Source organism: Zonotrichia leucophrys, chromosome 1 (genome assembly GCF_028769735.1).
Source record: "Zonotrichia leucophrys gambelii isolate GWCS_2022_RI chromosome 1, RI_Zleu_2.0, whole genome shotgun sequence".
Lineage (NCBI taxonomy): Eukaryota > Metazoa > Chordata > Aves > Passeriformes > Passerellidae > Zonotrichia > Zonotrichia leucophrys.
This window is the reverse complement of record NC_088169.1, coordinates 84,821,920-84,840,706: the sequence shown is the minus strand read 5'-3', so window position 1 is coordinate 84,840,706 and position 18,787 is coordinate 84,821,920. Positions and strand designations below refer to the sequence as shown.

General features: G+C 35.7%; 1 protein-coding gene across 9 annotated transcripts in view; it reads right to left on the bottom strand.

The window, feature by feature from the left end:
* TENM4 (teneurin transmembrane protein 4) overlaps nt 1-18,787 on the bottom strand; it is a 1,542,144-nt gene that overhangs the window by 1,187,208 nt on the left and 336,149 nt on the right. For all 9 annotated transcript variants that reach the window (XM_064720073.1, XM_064720105.1, XM_064720113.1 and 6 more), the window contains exon 3: nt 15,846-15,933. The gene's annotated coding sequence lies outside the window, so the exon portion shown is untranslated. The remainder of the gene's footprint in view (nt 1-15,845; nt 15,934-18,787) is intronic.

Sequence of the window (18,787 nt, the reverse complement as noted above, 5' to 3'; positions counted from 1 at the left end):
TTGGTGCCTCTCCAAACACAGGAAGACTATGAGTGTGTCATGGAGTCTGAGACATCAAACATGTTTCTAAGTAAGAATATTCATCTCTAGAGGAATGGTAGAAGGTTTGAAGAAGGAAAGATTTTTTTTTTCTGTGTTTGGACATGGTGATGTCAACAGCTTGAACATGACAGCAGTCAATAGAGATATGTTGGAAGACTAACATTCTCTTTTCCTCTCATTCCTTCTGGAATGGTCTTTCCAGCATTCATAACTCCAGCAGACAATAGTCCAAGCTCTCTGAGATCATAGTCCAAACTCTCTGCAGACTCATCAGGATGACATTATTCTGGGGTGAAATTTTCCAAAAGTTTTTCTTAAATTGGGATAGAATATTTTTCTTCCTGATAAAATAGAAACTGAAGCTTGGAGGTCACCCTGGTATGGGTTTTAGTTTCTGGCACTGCTCCTTTGCAAAAGATCTTCTTTTAGAGCAGTTGATTGCTCCCAAGCCTGTCAAGCAAGAGATCAACTGTTTACTGAGTTATTTAATCCCTCAGATTACCTGTTTAGGCTTCAGGAGATAAAAATCTGAGCACTAACACTTATTAAAAAAATTTTAAAAAATAAATTAAAATCTTGGTTATAAGTTGCAGTTAATATCTGTTGTAGTGTGTTGTTAAGTTTATTGCATTACTCCCCCATTTTATGTATTGTCCCCCCGTTCAATGTAAATGGTTCTGCCCTCCCCAGTTTTCCCGCCATTAGCTCTACTGTCAGTTATGTTACTATGGTTACCCCCGCCCTTGGTTGTGTCAGTTATCTAAGTTATATAACTTCTCCCGCCCCCTTATAAGTAAACTTTTCCTCCTCCCTGGGCCCAGTCAATCACCCCCCCACTCCTCCCAGTTTTCCAGAACCTACTTCTCTCTGGGGGTTGTGGTTGGCTGAGGTCCCGGGGCCCCTCCTTTACCTTGTATCTATTGGTTACCCCCGTATGTCATTTATGTTAAGTTCATCCCTTCACCCTTCCCCATTGGCTCACTGTAAATCCCTCCCTTATACACCCCCCTTTCTTTAAAACCTTACTTCTCCTGCCCCTCGGGGCCATTCCTCCGATTGGTTGCTTCTCTGTTGGTTCATCTGGAACACCAATAAACCGACATTAATCCCCGGTGAAGTGTCCTGCTCCTTCCTTGTCTATTCCGCAGCGAGAGCCTGTCCGCAGCCAGCACTGCCCAAGGCCAATCGACGCCGAGGGGGGCTGGCAGGGAATTGCAGCCGGGCGTTGGCCCCTGCCCTCAGCTAGCCGGACACTGACCCTTTGGGCCGCGTAAGCCTTGCCACAAATATCTTTCTCTGTATTAATTTCTGCTTTCTCTGAAATAATTTCAATTCTATTTAAAACACTAATCATGGATCATAAAATAAGATTAGGGAACTATTTTTTTCTACAGATAGAATTTAGATGTCACCCATCTTTTCTCCTTCACTTCTCCTACATGCCAAATAGAGAACAAGGCAGAGTATTCAGCAGATGCTGGTGCATTGGAGGCAATTTCCTGCTCATCCAATTCCACCTCACAGGATATTAAAATGACACATAATTAGACTATTTTCAAAGAGAATACAGTGTTACCAGTCTTGCTTGTTCTTTCTATCTCTTCACCTTTTGCTGCACCTCAAACAGGTGCTTATTATTCCACAGATCTCATAACCCCTCTTTGCCGTATATGTTTTTTCTTTCTGAAGTCCATCTATTCCCAGAAGAGTGTTTCCATTGTGTTCTATAAACTCCAAATCAGTTTTCATGATCAAATTCTAATCTGATTTCCAAATTTTAATATGTATTACATTAATTAAAACAGGTAAAATAGAGAATGAATCAGAGCTTAAATTGTTCTTCCTCTGGCAAGTGTTCAAACTTTGACACACATTTAAGAGTCAGTAATAAAAAATTCTAAGGAAAAGAAAAACATGCCTGTTAGCAGAATTTCTAAATGCAGTCTTAGAAAGGACCAGGTTCTATGTTTCCTATTAAAAAAAAATATTCTACTCCGTTAGTAATCAGGATATATATTAAAGAGAAATTACTAAATATTTTCAGTTTAATCAATTCAAATATCTCCATTGCGCAATCACAAATTTTCTGACAAACAAAAATCTTTGAATCTGTGCTGCTGAATTTTAATGGGTAGTGTGACAATACTCAAAGATCTGAGAGAACACTGATGTCATGGCAGTATCTAAGAAAAAGAGAAATAAGGATTAATTAGGTCATTTAGTTTCAATACAGTCTCATGTACAATCATATAAATCAATGTGGTATGTCAACAGCAAAAAATCACATTGATAATGAAATCAAAGTTGCATAAGTGCATCCAGTGCATCCATTTGAAGGATGCTACATACTGTCACACAATATTTTTACTTTTTATAAAAGTGAATGTTTGGTCTGTACAAAAATGATGCATAGAGTCTTACAGGGTATTTGAATAGAGCTTAATATAAAAAAATATAAATGGAAAAATATAATATCAAGTGGAACAAATAATTAGATTTCAGAATGTCAGTTAAAAAAGGGAACCATAAGGCAGTGAGAATGCTTTAAGTAGGTTATCCCAGAGGTTGGTCTCGGCTTTGTGTATGCATTAAATTTAGAAATTGTTTGCAATAAAAGAGAAAATAATAGTTGACAAAACTTGTAGATGAAAAAGTAATTAAAGCATGCAAAATGGGTCTTATTTCAATGTAGCGCGCTTGTAAGGAGCAGGGAAAATTGATTGTTTATGAACAATTAATATTAGTCACATTCTCAAACTAATCAAGATCCCAGCATCCTCATATGTGGGGAGTGCAAACAGTCAGTAGACTTATAAAAAAAAAAGTAGACTTTGTCTAATTTGCTATATTCTGCCGTATAAATGAGTGAAATAAACATTTTAAAAGGTTTGAGGAAAAAAAAGAAAAACATAAACCAGAACACACAGAGCCCTATGGACTTGTGAACACACAATGAGAAACCAAAGAGCCTAGTGTAATAGTTAAAGTCTATCTACCTAGTACTGCGTCATCTGCAAACAAACCTCTACAATAAGGAGGTTTCTGACAGCTGATTATTCTTTTATGGAACCCTGGAATGGTTTCAGTTGGAAAGGATCTTCAAGATAATGTAATTCCAAACTCTGCCCAAGGGGCAGGGGCATCTTCCATGAGACCAGGTTTCTTAAATCCTAATGAAGCCCAGCCTTGAGCACTTCCAGCGATGTCCTCTCACAAGTGGGAATGGTGGGATACAGACATTTCCCCTGCTGTATTTGCTCTTATTAATGTAGCCCATGGTTCTGTCAGCCTTCCCTGCTGTGACAGGCTGGTGGATTCCTCAGCCTGATTCTCCTCTACGAAGGTGTCTTTTCCCCAGTCAACTCCTAACTTGTACAAATATATGGCAGATGTGTGACTCTGCATTTGCCTTTGCTGAATTTCCAGAAGTATCTGCCTACCTGTAGAGGCTCCATTGATGACAGACCTCCAGAACGCTGCTTGGTGCAGGCTTTTGCATGGTTCAGGTTGTTAAAAAAGACAGGAATAAACTGACATGCAGAACCTTTTTGGCCACAAGAGCACATCTATAGAAGAGAGCTACAGTCCATATCCAGAGCACTTGAGGCCTGCTCATACTTCATTGCATTAAAAGGGTATGATGTCACTTAGCACACAGTGTAGCACACTGTGAAGTATAGTTATTATAGGAAATAAATATTAGGTAGAAAAAGAAAGCCTCATATTCGGGATGTCTGAGTACATTGCTTCTGGGGAGGGTCAATACTTCTTGCTTTGTTATTTAAAAAAAAATACCAACTCAAAAATGATACCTTAAGAAATGGAGTACAGATGACTCTGCAGTGAGAATTATTTCAAAAACCACAGAAAATCACGAGGAAAACATCTTGAAGAAGGGAAAAATCCTGAAAACCACACTAAACATGATGCTATAAACCCAAGGCAACATCCATAAAAGTAAACGGCTGAAAACAGAGAAGGCTTTCAGTATATGATTAAGAGCAGTATTGAAAAGCCCTGGTAGCATGGCAGTATGGATTTAGAGGACAGAACTTTGTGACCCATGCTGAAAGTACTCTACTGGATTGAAGAAATCAGCAGTCTAGAATCTCAGAGCTTTTTTTAGACTTTTCCTAATGTTAGGGAGAGCAGGAAAAGTCTACAGATAATGACTGGAAAGTTACCCTCTATGAGACAAGTCAAGGGACGCTACACTCCTAACATGAATGTCTTTTTCAAATTAGTCCTGGGATCATATCACCCACTAGAAAGTTGCACTGCTCATTGCAGGGTAGTTGGAACTAGATGAACTTAAGGTCCCTTCCACTCCAAACCATTCTGTCATTTTATGAAACACCTATATCCCTTTTCAGAATTATTCAGGTATTTCCCAGGTGAAATACACTTTCTTTATAACTGTTTTAAAAGAAATGAATTATCAAACTGACTCCATGTAGCAGTCACAGATACGTGTGCAGTTTTGACCAACATAAAAGATATAGCACCTAGCATCTCTGTGCTTCTTCTGTTATGAAAATATAATTTCTGTATTTTTAATAGCAATTTCTGCTTTATTTAAAAGCAAGGAGCAATGGGATTTATAAGATTAGGCATTCAAGGTTTTAAATAGTATTTAGGTATTATTATTTTTTAGCCTAGATACCATTTATGAAATTAAATTTTTAATAACCTTTCAGATATTTAGCCTTAGGGAAATAATTTCCTTAACAGTAGTTCAAAGGTTTAATGTCACAGTAAAGGCTTTGCAATACGATGTGGTTGCTTTCATTCTAGAAAGTTAGCTTTAAAAAAAAATCAAAGTAAAATTGTTAATGAGGAAAAGTTATGCAGTCCAGCTCCAAAACAAGACAGGAAGATGGGGAAACAAACTCTGCCATTAAAATGCTTTTATAAGATTTCGTCTTCTGTTTCCTATACAGAGCATTAGTTCCAAAATCTTCACAATCAGGCTTCCAAGATCTGTATTTTGAAAATGTGAGAGGGGGCAGCAACTCTGAACTTCCTCTCCAAGTGAAAGCTAGACAAGTGTTTGACACTGGGAACATTTTTACCTTGCCTCCATGCCATGACTGATGTCTAGCCCAGATCTATTGTGGTAGAAAGGGAATATGGAAATAAACTGATTGATGAGATGCAGAATGGCTTTTAAAAGGTTGTATCACATCCACAGTGTTTGTTTGAACATAAACCTCTGCCTCATACAAGTTTTTTTTCAGATATTTCCTATTTCATCAAATTTCAGCAGATGTACCTTTAGCAATGGTCAGTCCGGGTTTCAAATGCTGCCTTTATTTCTCAGGATAATACTGCCATTTATGAAAGAGGAGACTTTCTTCCAAGGTCAGAGAGAACAGAAACCCTTTTCCAGAAAGTTACTGAACCACTTGAATTGAAAATATCTGTAGGAGTATTCATTCTTTGTCAATTATTGATGTCTTTTTTTCTTTCCCCAAAAGGCAAAAATAGTCCCACTAGTTAAAGTTTGCTCATATTGTAAATAAATGAAAACAGACTTTTAAAAGATTTATCTGGCAATTACTTTAAAAGCTTTCAGCTGACTTATAAACATCTAAAATGCCCATTCCAGAGCTGATCTCCATTACTGAATGGCAAAAAATAGATTTCATCTATCATGATACTGCTCACATTATTTTGAATAATTTGGATGATAGTATACTGTCAAAAATTATAACAATGATAAAAAAATGATAATAGCAAAGAAAACTATTTCAAGCACAGTTGAGTGCTGAAATATTAAATTTATGTTCATCAAGAAACCAGAAAACATTAATTATCTTCATATTTTCCTATATAGACTATTACATAGTTTTAGTAATAATTCTGTCCAAGTCTTTGATACAATGGAGATTTCACAGCATTCATAGCAGTGGTGGTGGATGTACTCCAAAAGCCAATATATTGCTATTGACTTTCAAGGTTTATGGCAGTCTCTTTTCTTCTGTTCTCTTCCTAAATTGCAAATGTCTGACTCCAATATGGATTATATGCAAACGTTTTTATGGAGCAGCAGAAAGGGCTGAAAAACAAGTGTAAATTTTGGGGAGACTGCCATCTGTCTTCTTTATTAAACTCCTAGGAAAAATTATGTAAATAGTGCTAAACAAATTAAATATTTCAATGCTTATTTGGAGCTAAAACCAGTAGACAAATAGACAGTTAAATATGAAAAGAAGAGTCCAAGGAAAAAGAAATCAGATTGTTCAGTTGGCGTCATACTTGTTTCCCCAAAAGCACTGCAAAAACAAAGATTACCAAAAATAATACTAAAAATATATTAATAGCAAGCTGGCATACCATATAATATTGAAGAGATTATTATATTCTGCTATTTACTTTTTAAAGTTTTGTAAGTTAAACAAAATTTTATTTCAGTTGAATTGGGCTGCTCCATCATCAAACCCAAGGTATAAATAATAAATTTGGCCTATGGGCCAAATGGGAAATAAACAGGCTGAATCTACAAACAAACTAGCAAAATTCTGCTTTTCTGGCATGCTGGATGAAATACCACCAGAAAGAGTAAAAATATTTGCAATTTGTTTTCCATATTTAAATTTCTTGATATTCCTTTTCAAAATCTTTTGATGATTGTGGTTTTGCTTATTTGTTGGTGGGATGTTTTTTCCTAATCCCTGGACATCAAATAACCAAGGAGAGGGAGAGAGGAAGAGACAGGAAAAAAGAGAGGACAAAACCAAGAGAGGTGAAGACAAACCAATTTCATCTCTTTTGAAATTAGAAGTAGTGTTTTGTGTTTAAATTAATAATTCAGAAACTTTGTGTTTAATTTCCATATTATTTGTGTAGAAAAACATTTTCCACAGAAAAGGATTTTTTTCATGGCAACTTTTTCTTCCTTTTCTTTTTGAAAAAGTAATTAGACATACTAGAAACAATGCAAGATTTCCAGTTCTCATTCTTTTCAGCATAATTATTCCTATGACAATTAAAAAAGAGAGAGAGAGAAGATCAAAGCCAATTAGAGATTTAGTTTACTAGCAAAACAAAAGTGAAAATAGATTTTCAATGCAAACTTTTCTTGATGGAACATTATCAATAATTTTTTTAGCTTTCTATTAGAGAAAGCTTTTTACATCCAGTTTACCCTCCTGGGTGTCTTCCAGATGGAAACAAGTGGAACAATCAATAAATTAAGCTGCTCAGCATGGTTGCCAGATTTAAATATTAAAATGCCATCCCAGGGAGGGCAATCATGCGTGCAGTGCACATATAAGTGTGCATGAATATGCAGGTTCAATGTCTCAGATGTAACCCAGGCCAACTAGTGCTGTTTTATGCCTGAACATTACCCAGCACACCTGGCATCAGATCCAGTGTATATTTCTGATGTATCCACAAGTTTGATAAAGCCTCTTTTGGGCTGACATCACTCAGCCTCTCACATAGACATAAATTAACTTTCTGTGATTGCAACTATTTACTGTAGAAAAATTGGGGCAGAAGAATTTACATAGGGAAAGCATAGCAAGAATGGGATTTGACTGTATAAACCTGCATAGTCAGATCATATTAGGAATTTTGGCAGCCATCTTTCCACTCATCTTTTTGCTAGTAAGCTTCCTTTGATATGGTGGCCATAATCAACTGATTAATAGTCTGCTTTCACATATCAATATTCCACTAAAAATATCTGTGAGATTCTATTTTATGTTAAAGGAGAAATTACAAGATATTGTGTAAGTCAATGACACTCATATGAGTTTTGAAGCAGGAGAAAATCCAACAGCTGAAGACGAGCCAAATTATGATCTCAGAGGACTCTATGTCAAGCTTAATGGCTTCTTTGGAATAACCTCAAGTTTATGTGAGAGTCACATAGATCAGAATATCATAGTAGGTCTGATATTTTTCAGCAAAAAATCATCCAAGAAGAAAAAGAAAAGTATTTCTTTTGATCAACCCACACACAAACATGAATATTACTATTTTGCAAGCCCATCTCAGCTCTGCATCCTCTTTTGCAAAGACACAGGGGAGGATGGGTTTGATAATCTGCTTCAGCATCAAATGGCTTGAGTGTGCAAAACAAAATGAGATAGATGCCCTTCTTCCTAAAATCCTTTCATTCTGTTTCACATGACTATGTTTAAAAAATGAAGTAGAAAACAGCTAAAGAAGTGTTTCTCCATGATACGGCTCTGTGATATTAAACAAATTCTATTATTTTGCCTACTATATTTTGAGTAAAGCAATAAAAACAAGAACATAAAGCAGACACACCTCAACAAGGCTATGCCATGTAGTCACTCAGCATCCTGCTATTAGTCATTCTAACTACAAGTAATCTTGTAGTAAACCAGCACAGGTTGCAATAATGATGCTTTTTTTCCCAGCACAGATGTTCACGTTTCCCTGATCATCTTACAAAGTGTAAGATTGTCTGCAAAGGTCAGGTCCATTTCTTTTTCTGTCTTGAATACTGTGATGCTTTGACCATTCAGCCCTGAATTTAGGCTGTCATCAGTCTGAAGATTTAAAAATGAGTGTGTATATTTGCTCCTCCCCTGCTGCATGATAATGGCTTTCACTGTACCCAGGATCACAGCATGGTCACCACTTCATTACTTTCTTAGGCATTTGGAGAGATACTCCAAGCTCAAAATGATGCTGCCTAAAACTGTGTCCCTCTTCTGAGGTTAGCTGGCAATTTAAACAATTTGAGGGTTGTATATTGAAAAGGAAGATAAAACAGTGGCTAGAAGAAACAAGAGGGCCTTTTGAGGTCTCTTCTTTGATTTCCTTGTGTCTTGGTAGCTGACTGCAAGGAATGTAGATCTGATGGAAAAAATTAATTATGGTTTCAACAATAAGAGATTTCAAAATATGTCCCTGTACTTTGGCCCTATCACCTAAGAATCACCTAAGAAACTGAATGGATTTTTCTGAATTGTCAGAGCAAAGAGGATATAGCTCTTCAATCCTGTAAAAACACAGAATCATAGAATCCTCTGACTTGGAAGGGCCCTTACAAATCATCTAGTTCTGATCTCTCTGCCCTGGCCAAGGACACCTTCCACTTGACCAGGCTGCTCAGGGCCCCATCCAGCCTGGCTCTGAACACATCTGTTAGCACACATTTCCATTTCCCACTCTGACATGGTGTCTCCACAGTGTTCTTTATCCACCCTCATTGCTCACCACCTAAAATTCAGACATTCTGCACTAGAAATGTGTGTTCCTGGAGATTTGATTTCAGAGTCATCGTAAAGTATCAACATTCTTCTTTTATATTATTTCCCTGGTCCAATGTAAACTCTATGATGTAGAAGGCAAATGTGAATCCACTTCTTTATTTTTTTTGATAACCCTATTCCTCTCCCCATATCTCCTCTGGACTATTAATAATGAAGATGATAAGTATCAGATTCCCTCCTTAACATCTTAGACCTAAGAATGCAAAGGAAAAATTGGAAATTATGGTAATGTCACATGTTCAGTACTGCTCTGCAGTGGAACACATCTAACTTGATATAAAATAGATTCCAATCCTTATTAATTGAAAGAAAAAAAAACAAAACAAAACACATGCAACTCATTTCCATGTAGGAAGAAAGGATTAAAGAAACAACACAACCTTAACTTTAACTGAGACATGGAAAAACCCACAGAGAAAAGCTAAAAAAAAAAAAAAAAGAAAAAAACAAGCAAAAATCTCCAGTGTAACAGCTTTGGGTTTTTTTTCCCATAGCAGCAGAGGAGATTATATCTTCTGGAAAGAGATGCAGTTTCAGCTTTGCTTCAGTAGCTGAAGCCTCATCTTTGACAAATTCAAGAAACATAAACCGAGTGGTGACACTGTAAGGGGGAAATGATAAAGCATAAAAAGTAGCAATGACATCAAAATGAATATTGTTCATGCCTTGCATCAGAATAGTGAAGGTGTAAAAAATATTGCTGTTAGTCTAGTGACTTACATTTTTCTCCCTTTGGGACATCCTCATCACCAGTCTCAGTGCAGTGACTTTGTATGAGAATTTTTTGTAGAATGGTAGAGTCAAAGGCTGGAGTGCTCAAGTGTAATTTTATGTCAGCTGCATATGTTTGCATTCACCCATCTTGCTTCATCAATGTTCACATTAATTTTATTCACATTAATTTTATTCACAATACAGTTTCCTTATTCTTTTTGTTTTTTCCCTACTTGAAAAGAGGAGAAGTCTTCCTGATAAATGAGTCACTATTATGTACCGTCAGATCTCAGAAGACAAAAAATAAGGGAAAAAAATAATGCTGCCATTCTTCAGCACTGGATTAATTCCAGACCTCCCAATTAACACCATTGTCATTTAAATAAATGCCAACCTTTACAAAGATTTTTTACTTATTACCCTTTTGTTCATTTCAATATTCATTTATAAATTATTGCATAAAGCGTGACAGTCGCATAAGAGAGTATGCGGGAAAGCATAACATCAACAGAAAAATTATTTAAACAATTAAGCTGCAGGAAACTGAACAATAATCTCCTTCACAAGTATTGTGTCTAATAGCAGGGATTTCTCTAGCAACTTGCATCTGATTTAAAGTATTCAGCTTCATCTGTTGTCTTAGATGCCTCAAACACACATTGATGAAACTGATAGAATCTTTCTAGAAATGAAACACATTGTCAAATCCCATGTCGTGACTTTAAGTCTTAGCCAAGGCAGCTAGTCCTTCTCAAACACACCTCTAATATTGCTCCCTTTTTGCTTTGACTTCACCTGGCTTCTTTCTTTGCTATTCTAGCTCCTTATTCTCAACCCTGAATTTTCATTATAACTGTAACTCTGGTAATTTACTTAGTGATTGAAGTAATTCAGTCTTTCTATATTGAACATAATCACTGAATCAAAGACACTTGTCCCGAGGGAACATCTCTTAATACTAGGGCTGCTTGCTCTTCTCGATAATATGGATGCTCTGACTGCAAGGCATCTTATTTACTATCATTTTGTTAATCTGTAGTGATGATGACAAAGAAACCTGTGCCTTTAGTTTAAAGATGCTTGTGTTACAAATTTGATTGTTACAGATGATATTTGAAAATTACGAAGTTAAGACTATGTTAGAATAAACCCAGAAATATAATCAGGAACTGTGCTAAATTTGTCTATTTCTTTCTTAATAGATTAATCTTTATTTTGACAAATAATTTTGTTTTAACATCTTTAATTGGTTTTAAAAGAGTTTGACTGCATCAGCATATAGTCCACAAATTACACTAATTAGTTTTCTTTCATTTACAACTACTAAAATCTTTCCCTTCCTAAATATAGGACGCTAGCTGAAAGTCCAGACATTGCATTTTGTAATGGGAATTATTAGTACAGCCAAACCCTCCTTTCTGTTCTACAACAAAAACCACATCTTTTTAATCTTAAATCGAAGCTTCTGGTTGTAAGTGCACCTATTTTTTTAAGTAGTGCATAGGGGATGACTATGGCTCTCAGGAATAAGTTGACAAGTCCAATGTGAATGACTATAAGCCAAAGATTATCAATGCAGATCTTTTGAGAATTCACAGTACTTGGGATATTACTTCCAGCATAGGTCCTACTCCCAAGAAAAATCTGTTGGTCACAACCCTGAAAAGCAATAAAATACCTCCTATGAAGATACTACTCACTGTGAAAACACAAATTGTGTAGAAACTGTTGGCTTCTACAGAAACAGTAAGTTGTAAAGTTTTTAATTACCCAAATTGTCATTTTTCTTGCATTACTCCTTCAAGATCCACTTTCTTTTCCAGATTTTTGTAGCATGATCATAGTGACAGTTAATTTTACCAGCAGATGGGAGTGCAGGCGCAACCATGAGCACATTACTACACAAAGGGAAGGAGCACGGAAGGATGGCACATCTGTTATTACCCAACAGTTCACTCCATATTAGGAACAACATGATGCCAAGACAGAGTTATTACTATACTGTCACACCTGAACCAAAAGAGGAGTGCTGGGGTTTGTTCATTATGTGACAAGATGGACATATAATGTGACAAAAATGCCTGTTCTGAAATATTTTAATTCATAAATTCACTCACAGAGTAATTTTCTACATTTTCTCAAGGCAAATTTCACGGTACTGTCTTAGATCACATCGGGAAAAACACTTCTTCATTAAGTTTTCTAATTAGAAATATGGTCTTTGGCTGCAGATAAAAGTTTTGAAGTACTAAATGCCGAGAGGTACTGATCAATGGGTTCATTAGGAATGACTGGCTTCTCTGGCTGTCAAAATATCAATTTATTTGCATTAAAGAAATTAATATATTTCTGCTTGCCATGTCTTTAGCAGAGAGAGAACAAATTTGGAAAAATAAAAACTTCCTTTGCACATTTTACTTGTTAGTCTTTCAAGTTCATTTCAGGTACTTATGCTGTTGCCCATCTTTCATATTCAAGATGCAATGGAGTCAAGTTCCTCACTCATGCCTAGTTTTAAGGTGTTTTTTCTTTTGCATGTGAAAAGTCGAGAGAGAATTTCTAAATATTCTTCTAAATAGAAGAGCATTATAATTTCTAAACCCTGATTTCAGAACTAACTGGGTCCTAGAATACAATTAATTTTACATTTTAAAGTAATTTTGCTGAATTTAATTTATATCTTTCAGAAAAAAACCCTGCAAAAAAAGAATATATTTTAATATTTATTTGAGAACCCCCCACAACCAACAAACAGAAAATCAGAAAAAATAGGTAATAATTTGGTTCTTCCTTCCTTTTGAAGACATTTTTAATTTAAAATTGACCTTATTTGGAATGCTTGAGACCAAATAGCATACATGGGCACCTTCCAATTGAATCTACTCAACGACTGTATGATATACATGTGCTAAGGCTGAATTTTTCCACCAAATGTATCAACCTATGTAATTTATGAATAATCACAACTTTAATTAACTGATACTATATACAAAATATTTGAGTTAATTAAAAAATAAACTTTCAGCACACAAGGTGATACTAGAAGATGTATATTCATGAGCCTGAGATAATGGCCTGAAAGGCATTAAAATGCTGGTACCTATATTTGTCTGATTCAAAGTAAGAAGAATCATTTTGATACTTTTAGAGGAATGGTCAAAAATAATAATTTAAATAGAAAATTGCAATGCTCTCTGCATCATGTTTATCATATTGGTCTAAATCATGGAAGATTGTTGTACTTTTCTATTTCAGCATACTGTTACATTTTCAGAAAAAAACCCAAACAAACAGGTCAATTCCAAATTATTTTCTCTAATTAAGAGAGAGAGAGAAAATTTGCCAAAATCGTAAAGAAAGCTAGCTGGAAACTGAATGTGTCCTCATTCCCAAATTAATCATACTGGAAAACACTGGAATGCTGTGTGTCCAACCCACAATTTTTTTGTTGTTTCTTCTCAGGAAGAGATGGTGCTACCAAGAACTCTACTTCACATTGCAGAGAAAGGGTTGAGAATGAACAGAGAACACAACCTGAGCTCTGAAGAGCAAGCAAATAAAGCTCTTTTTAAAAGAATGAGAAAAAAATCATCAACAAAAGCCAAAATCTCAGCAACATATCCAAGGCTCAAATACTCAATTTCCCAGTTGCTAATGTTGCACTTTTGAGCAAACACATTATACAGCATGTTTTGTAAGATGTCAGTCATTTCTGATAAGGTTTCCTCTCTGAAGACCAGAGTATAAAGTCTTCAGCCAAAGCAGGGCAAAGATTGCCAAATATCTGCTACAAAATTCTTCTGAAAGAAACAGATCCTTGATCCCTCAAGGTCTGCGACTGGCAACGCTTCATTTGCTAGGAGAAATGTATAGGATACAATTGCAGCACTTTGCATTATGCTGGAATATTTTTCATGTACAGCAGCCTCCTTCCTAAAGGTACTGATATGTCAGGTCTGAAATTCCACTTATAAGCTTCCAGATTTTGCCACATTCTACAGTCACCATTTGCAATGCCAAAGTCATCATTACAAACCAAATGCTCTGTGTCTGATATTTACTTGCATGGAAATTAGCATGAGGATAAAACACCAAGAAAAAAAGGCATGAGGGGAGGATACAGTCACACAGGTTTGCTTTAGCTCAGTGAGGCTTAAGAGCCCTGAGTTTAATTGCAGTCAATAGAGAAAGATCACCATCTCCAAAAGCCAATGTTCAAAATTAGGCTCCTGCTCTGAAATGTGCCCCATTTCAAACAGGAGTCTCCCTCCACCCATTCACTTGACCAGGACCCATGGGAATATGGCCTTATTATGTTTGGGGAATATCAATGAAAGAGGTTATTCAGAATTCAGAAGTCAATAAATATACAATTGCAATAACTGTGAAAGCATTCATTAAAGAGTTACTGATATTCTGTATTAGGGTTACATGACAAGGTTTTGGCACCAGGAGTCTACAAGTTGTCAGACAGACCCCATGCCAGCTGGCAGAGGAGAAACTGACACTGGCCATTATCTAACTCTGATTTGATTGTAAATAAATTAATCTGAGGAACTAGAGTGATAGAGGGGCTTTGGTGAGCACCTGGTGTCCAGCCAAGGCAAGTCCAACTCACACACAAAAACAATACTTAGGCTGAGAATATTTCTGCATGCCCCAGACAGAGACTGAAGGCATCAGCAAGTTTGATACAGGTTAAACTCTTCTGCTAGCTGCAGTAACAAATAGCTGTAGTGGTACTGTGAGTGATTAGGGTCCCAACAAGGCAATGGACAGGAGAATGAGCACAGTATGAAGTTACATATCTTACTTTAGGCTGTGGGATGTCTTTCATGTTTTCCTAAATGGGGTTGATTTCAGCTTTTCCTCCCTCTATAGGCCCATAACCCTTCTAACAGCAGATTTAAGTGCCAGCAAACTTGCCCTGTTTTGTCTTTTAGTGCTATGTGCATAATTTTAAGATGACACCATCTAAGGAGCTTAGAGATGTGCAGCAATACCGTCAGTGAATCAGGCCATGTTTTTAACAGGTAAATGATTTTTTGTCTATTACATTGTGGAAGTTAAAATCTTAGTGTAGTCAAATCACATGAAGTGTTCCTTTGAACTTTTTGTATAGTATCTCTGAAGGGTCTTGAAATGCAGAACCAGATCAGAGCAGGACAGTTGTAGATTAAATGTAACTCTTTGGATTTACATTTAGTGTTTTTCTTCTGCCCTCTGCAGAAATCAGTTTAGAAGTATTTATCTGACTGTGGAGGATATGAAGGATATTTTCTAGGAGAAATAATGCAGAAGTTTATTAGTGACCCGAACAGCATTTGAGAGGTAGAAACATAATGCTCAAGAATATAAAAGTAGAGTCTTATTCATGTCATTAAATCTCTAAGTGTCACTCATACTGCTGATTTTAGAACAAGAGAGGACAAACAATTCATTGGTACCTTTCCAAAAGTTCTGTGTAATAGCAGAAGAGAATTCTGTATAAAATCCTAGAGAGAAGTGAAAGGAGATATGTTGCTATCTATTTCAATAAGAAATATAAAAGAGAAATTCATCCAAGGTAGATTAGAGATGACAACCCAAAAATTGCTAAAAATCATTTGGTAAAAGTAATAAAACCAGATATTTTTGCTTAATTAAAAAAATGTTTTTAAAAGTTTAAAAAGTTAAAATAAAAGTTTATCTGAAAAATAAAAATTTAAACAAATGAGAACCTCGATGATTTTTTTATTCTGTGCTACAGAAGTTAGAACAGTTTTGTGACCCCCATCTAGGTACAGCTATGCATTTCAGCAAGAAAGGTTTGAAAAGAAAAGAAGAGCTTACCTATGTCACCACTTTCTGCTACAGCATCAATCACGTCTTCACTTCAGAATCACCAATAGATTAATGTTGTCTGGAGGACTACAGTGTCCTGTAATGACAAGTTATAAATCATATGAAAAAGGAATCTATCATGTTCAGACAGTAATAGCATAAAACAGCCCAAACTGGAATCCAGAGCACTGTGTACATCTGCCATCTCTAAACAGATGCCTACAAGGCATATATTGCTTTGGTATGTTGCATCTACATAACTGATAAGTGGAGAGAAAACTTACATTTTAATATGGGTAAAATTTTGATATCAAGTTTTAAGCTTGACTTTAAATTATTATTATTATTAATTTTTTTTTTTTTTTTTTTTTTTTTTAGTGCTGCTGCTTACAGGATTGAAAGGAAAAGGAATAATTCAAATAACACGCTACAATATCCTTAATTATCTAAAATATATTTGTCCAGGTCCTGTCATAATTTTGAGGTGGACTGTTCTGAATTCTTACTGTCATTTTGATATAAATAAATTTTCTTCTCCTTCACTGTAATCTATGAAGATGATTTCTCACTCTTATATCAAGTCATATACCTAACCATAGATAGGAGGGGATTGGATTAAAAAAACCCTAATAATCCAATTTTATTGCTTTAAAAGAAAATAGGATGAGTCTGGAAAGTAAAAACAGAATGGAATAGAGCTCTGCAATGGTTAAACTGATACAGGGGACTTGTGTTCTCCTCTCTTTGATTCACATCTGAGACTTCAACATTGGTCATGGACATGTTAAGTTTTCCATCAGTGTGTTGATTATTCTCAGCTGAAATTCAGCAGTTCATTCATCTGTGTACTATACATGTATGTGCAAATTCAGTTCTGGACTAAAGAAAGTGTCCATGAGAATTGACATATTTCATCAGAGGGCTTTATTTTAGATTTTCTAAAAGAGGAAAATGGTCATTGAATAAACAATCAGGATTAAAAATGAATCTACTGATACCAAAACAGTAAACGTTCTAATTAAACCTCAAATCACTGTAATTAAGATTTGCTAAGAACTTAGCATTCATGACAAATATAAACAAAGCATTCCTTTTTGGAATTTTTAAAACAGTCATGGGGATAGGGATATGCCTTATATTCTGGTGAATGATCATTGACATTATCAAATTTCCACTGCTTTCAACACATCATTGTCTACCTAGGACTCTTTAATGTTCTTGAAATAATTCTGCAAACCCAGAACTGTAGAGTCACAGAACACTTTAAATTGAAGGGGCCATCTGGAGGCCCTCAAGTCCAATTTCAGAGCAGGTGCCACCTTGAAATTTTTTCCAGCTCACTTTCTTTTTCAGCACATCACTCCACAGTTTTCATTAATTGTTCATTTGTGTTGCGCACACTATTTCATCACAGAACACACAATTTTACTAATTTGAAGACATTCAGGATTAAGAGCAATATGAGATCAGGTACTGAAGCACTTACCAGAATATTAGAGACCAAATGCAGAATTGTTTCAAGTTTTATAAACTGAATTATCACTATCTTGGGACTGATGAAACACTACCCAAGTTCAATTAAAATTTCCCAAATAAGACCTCTTTTTCAAAATAAAGTATATTTTCCCCATATTTCCACCACATGCTTCATGTCATTTGTTAGCTTGCTGGCTTCTTGTCCATACCTGCCTCTTGGTTTTACTGTATAGAGATCCTATGGCTACTATGCCCCCATATGTCTCCAGGACCTTAGATATAAACCTTTGGTTGGAGAGGATAAACTTGGGCCTTATGTCTTCATGAACAGTTGTATTCCTTATTTTATAGCTAATAAAGCTGGATATATTTTATGCAAGTTTGGTTTTTCTCTCCTCCATGGTCTCTTACCATTACAGAGTATTGGAATAGTCCCAACTGAGGAAAATTAGTTTTGCAGCGTGTTTTCATAGATTATGAAACAGGCAGTATCTAAATATGTGTGTTTTTTGTCACCTAACATATTCAGTCAGCACACTATCTGAAAAAAAACAAATTAAAAATGTAAAGTATCAGCTTCCAGAAGAAATATTGGAACAATTCAATTAGCAGATGTAAAGTGAACTTGGGCCACACCAGAGAATCTACATGTTGTATTACAGCCCACTGAGTAAAGAGGACATGCACTAAAAAGAAAAAACCTTGAAAAATTGTTTTGTACTATTCTGTAAATTATGACTGCAGTCTCTTCTGCAGTGTTCTGACAGTTTGGAAAAAAGCTTTTTTTTTTTTTTCTTTCTTTCCATAATCATTGAAATAACTCTAAGCAAACTGCTGCGCATCGTATCACTGACTTTAGTAATTTGCAGGCGCTTACAAGGAGTAAAAACAGTGCCACACACAGACAAGACTGGTGTTGAATTATGCAAGAGCAAGCCACATATTTCAGCCTGAATGAGAAAAGTAAGAGCCATGTTGGATATTAAGAAAACATATCAGGTTCAGAGGTCTGCAATTAATCTTGTCAGTGCATGAAGCCAGGCTAACGTCTTTGCAGGAGCACAACATCTCAGCGCCTTTTTCTCTTCTATGAATACACAGTCAACCATGGACATGTGGGATTTGAATCCATTAATGTGACTGGACATAGTCAAGTTCTTGAATATTTTAATGCATTCTTAGAAGTATTAAATATTTACACCAGTTCTTCGCAAATGTTGTACAGAGAACAGGCAGATGGAATGAATTTCTGTAATCTACCCTACAATATATGCAGATAATACAGATATTCCTAGATAAGAATTACATTCTGCAGTCAGTTGGAGTAGAGAAATTTGGTCTGCAGTGGATCCAAGTGTCTCTGATTGATAGATACAAAAGTCAATACAGTACCCATAGATACACTTTTAAAACAACATTGTCCTTTTCTATACAACCAGTGAAATATCATAATTGAATACATTTACTTTTAGAAC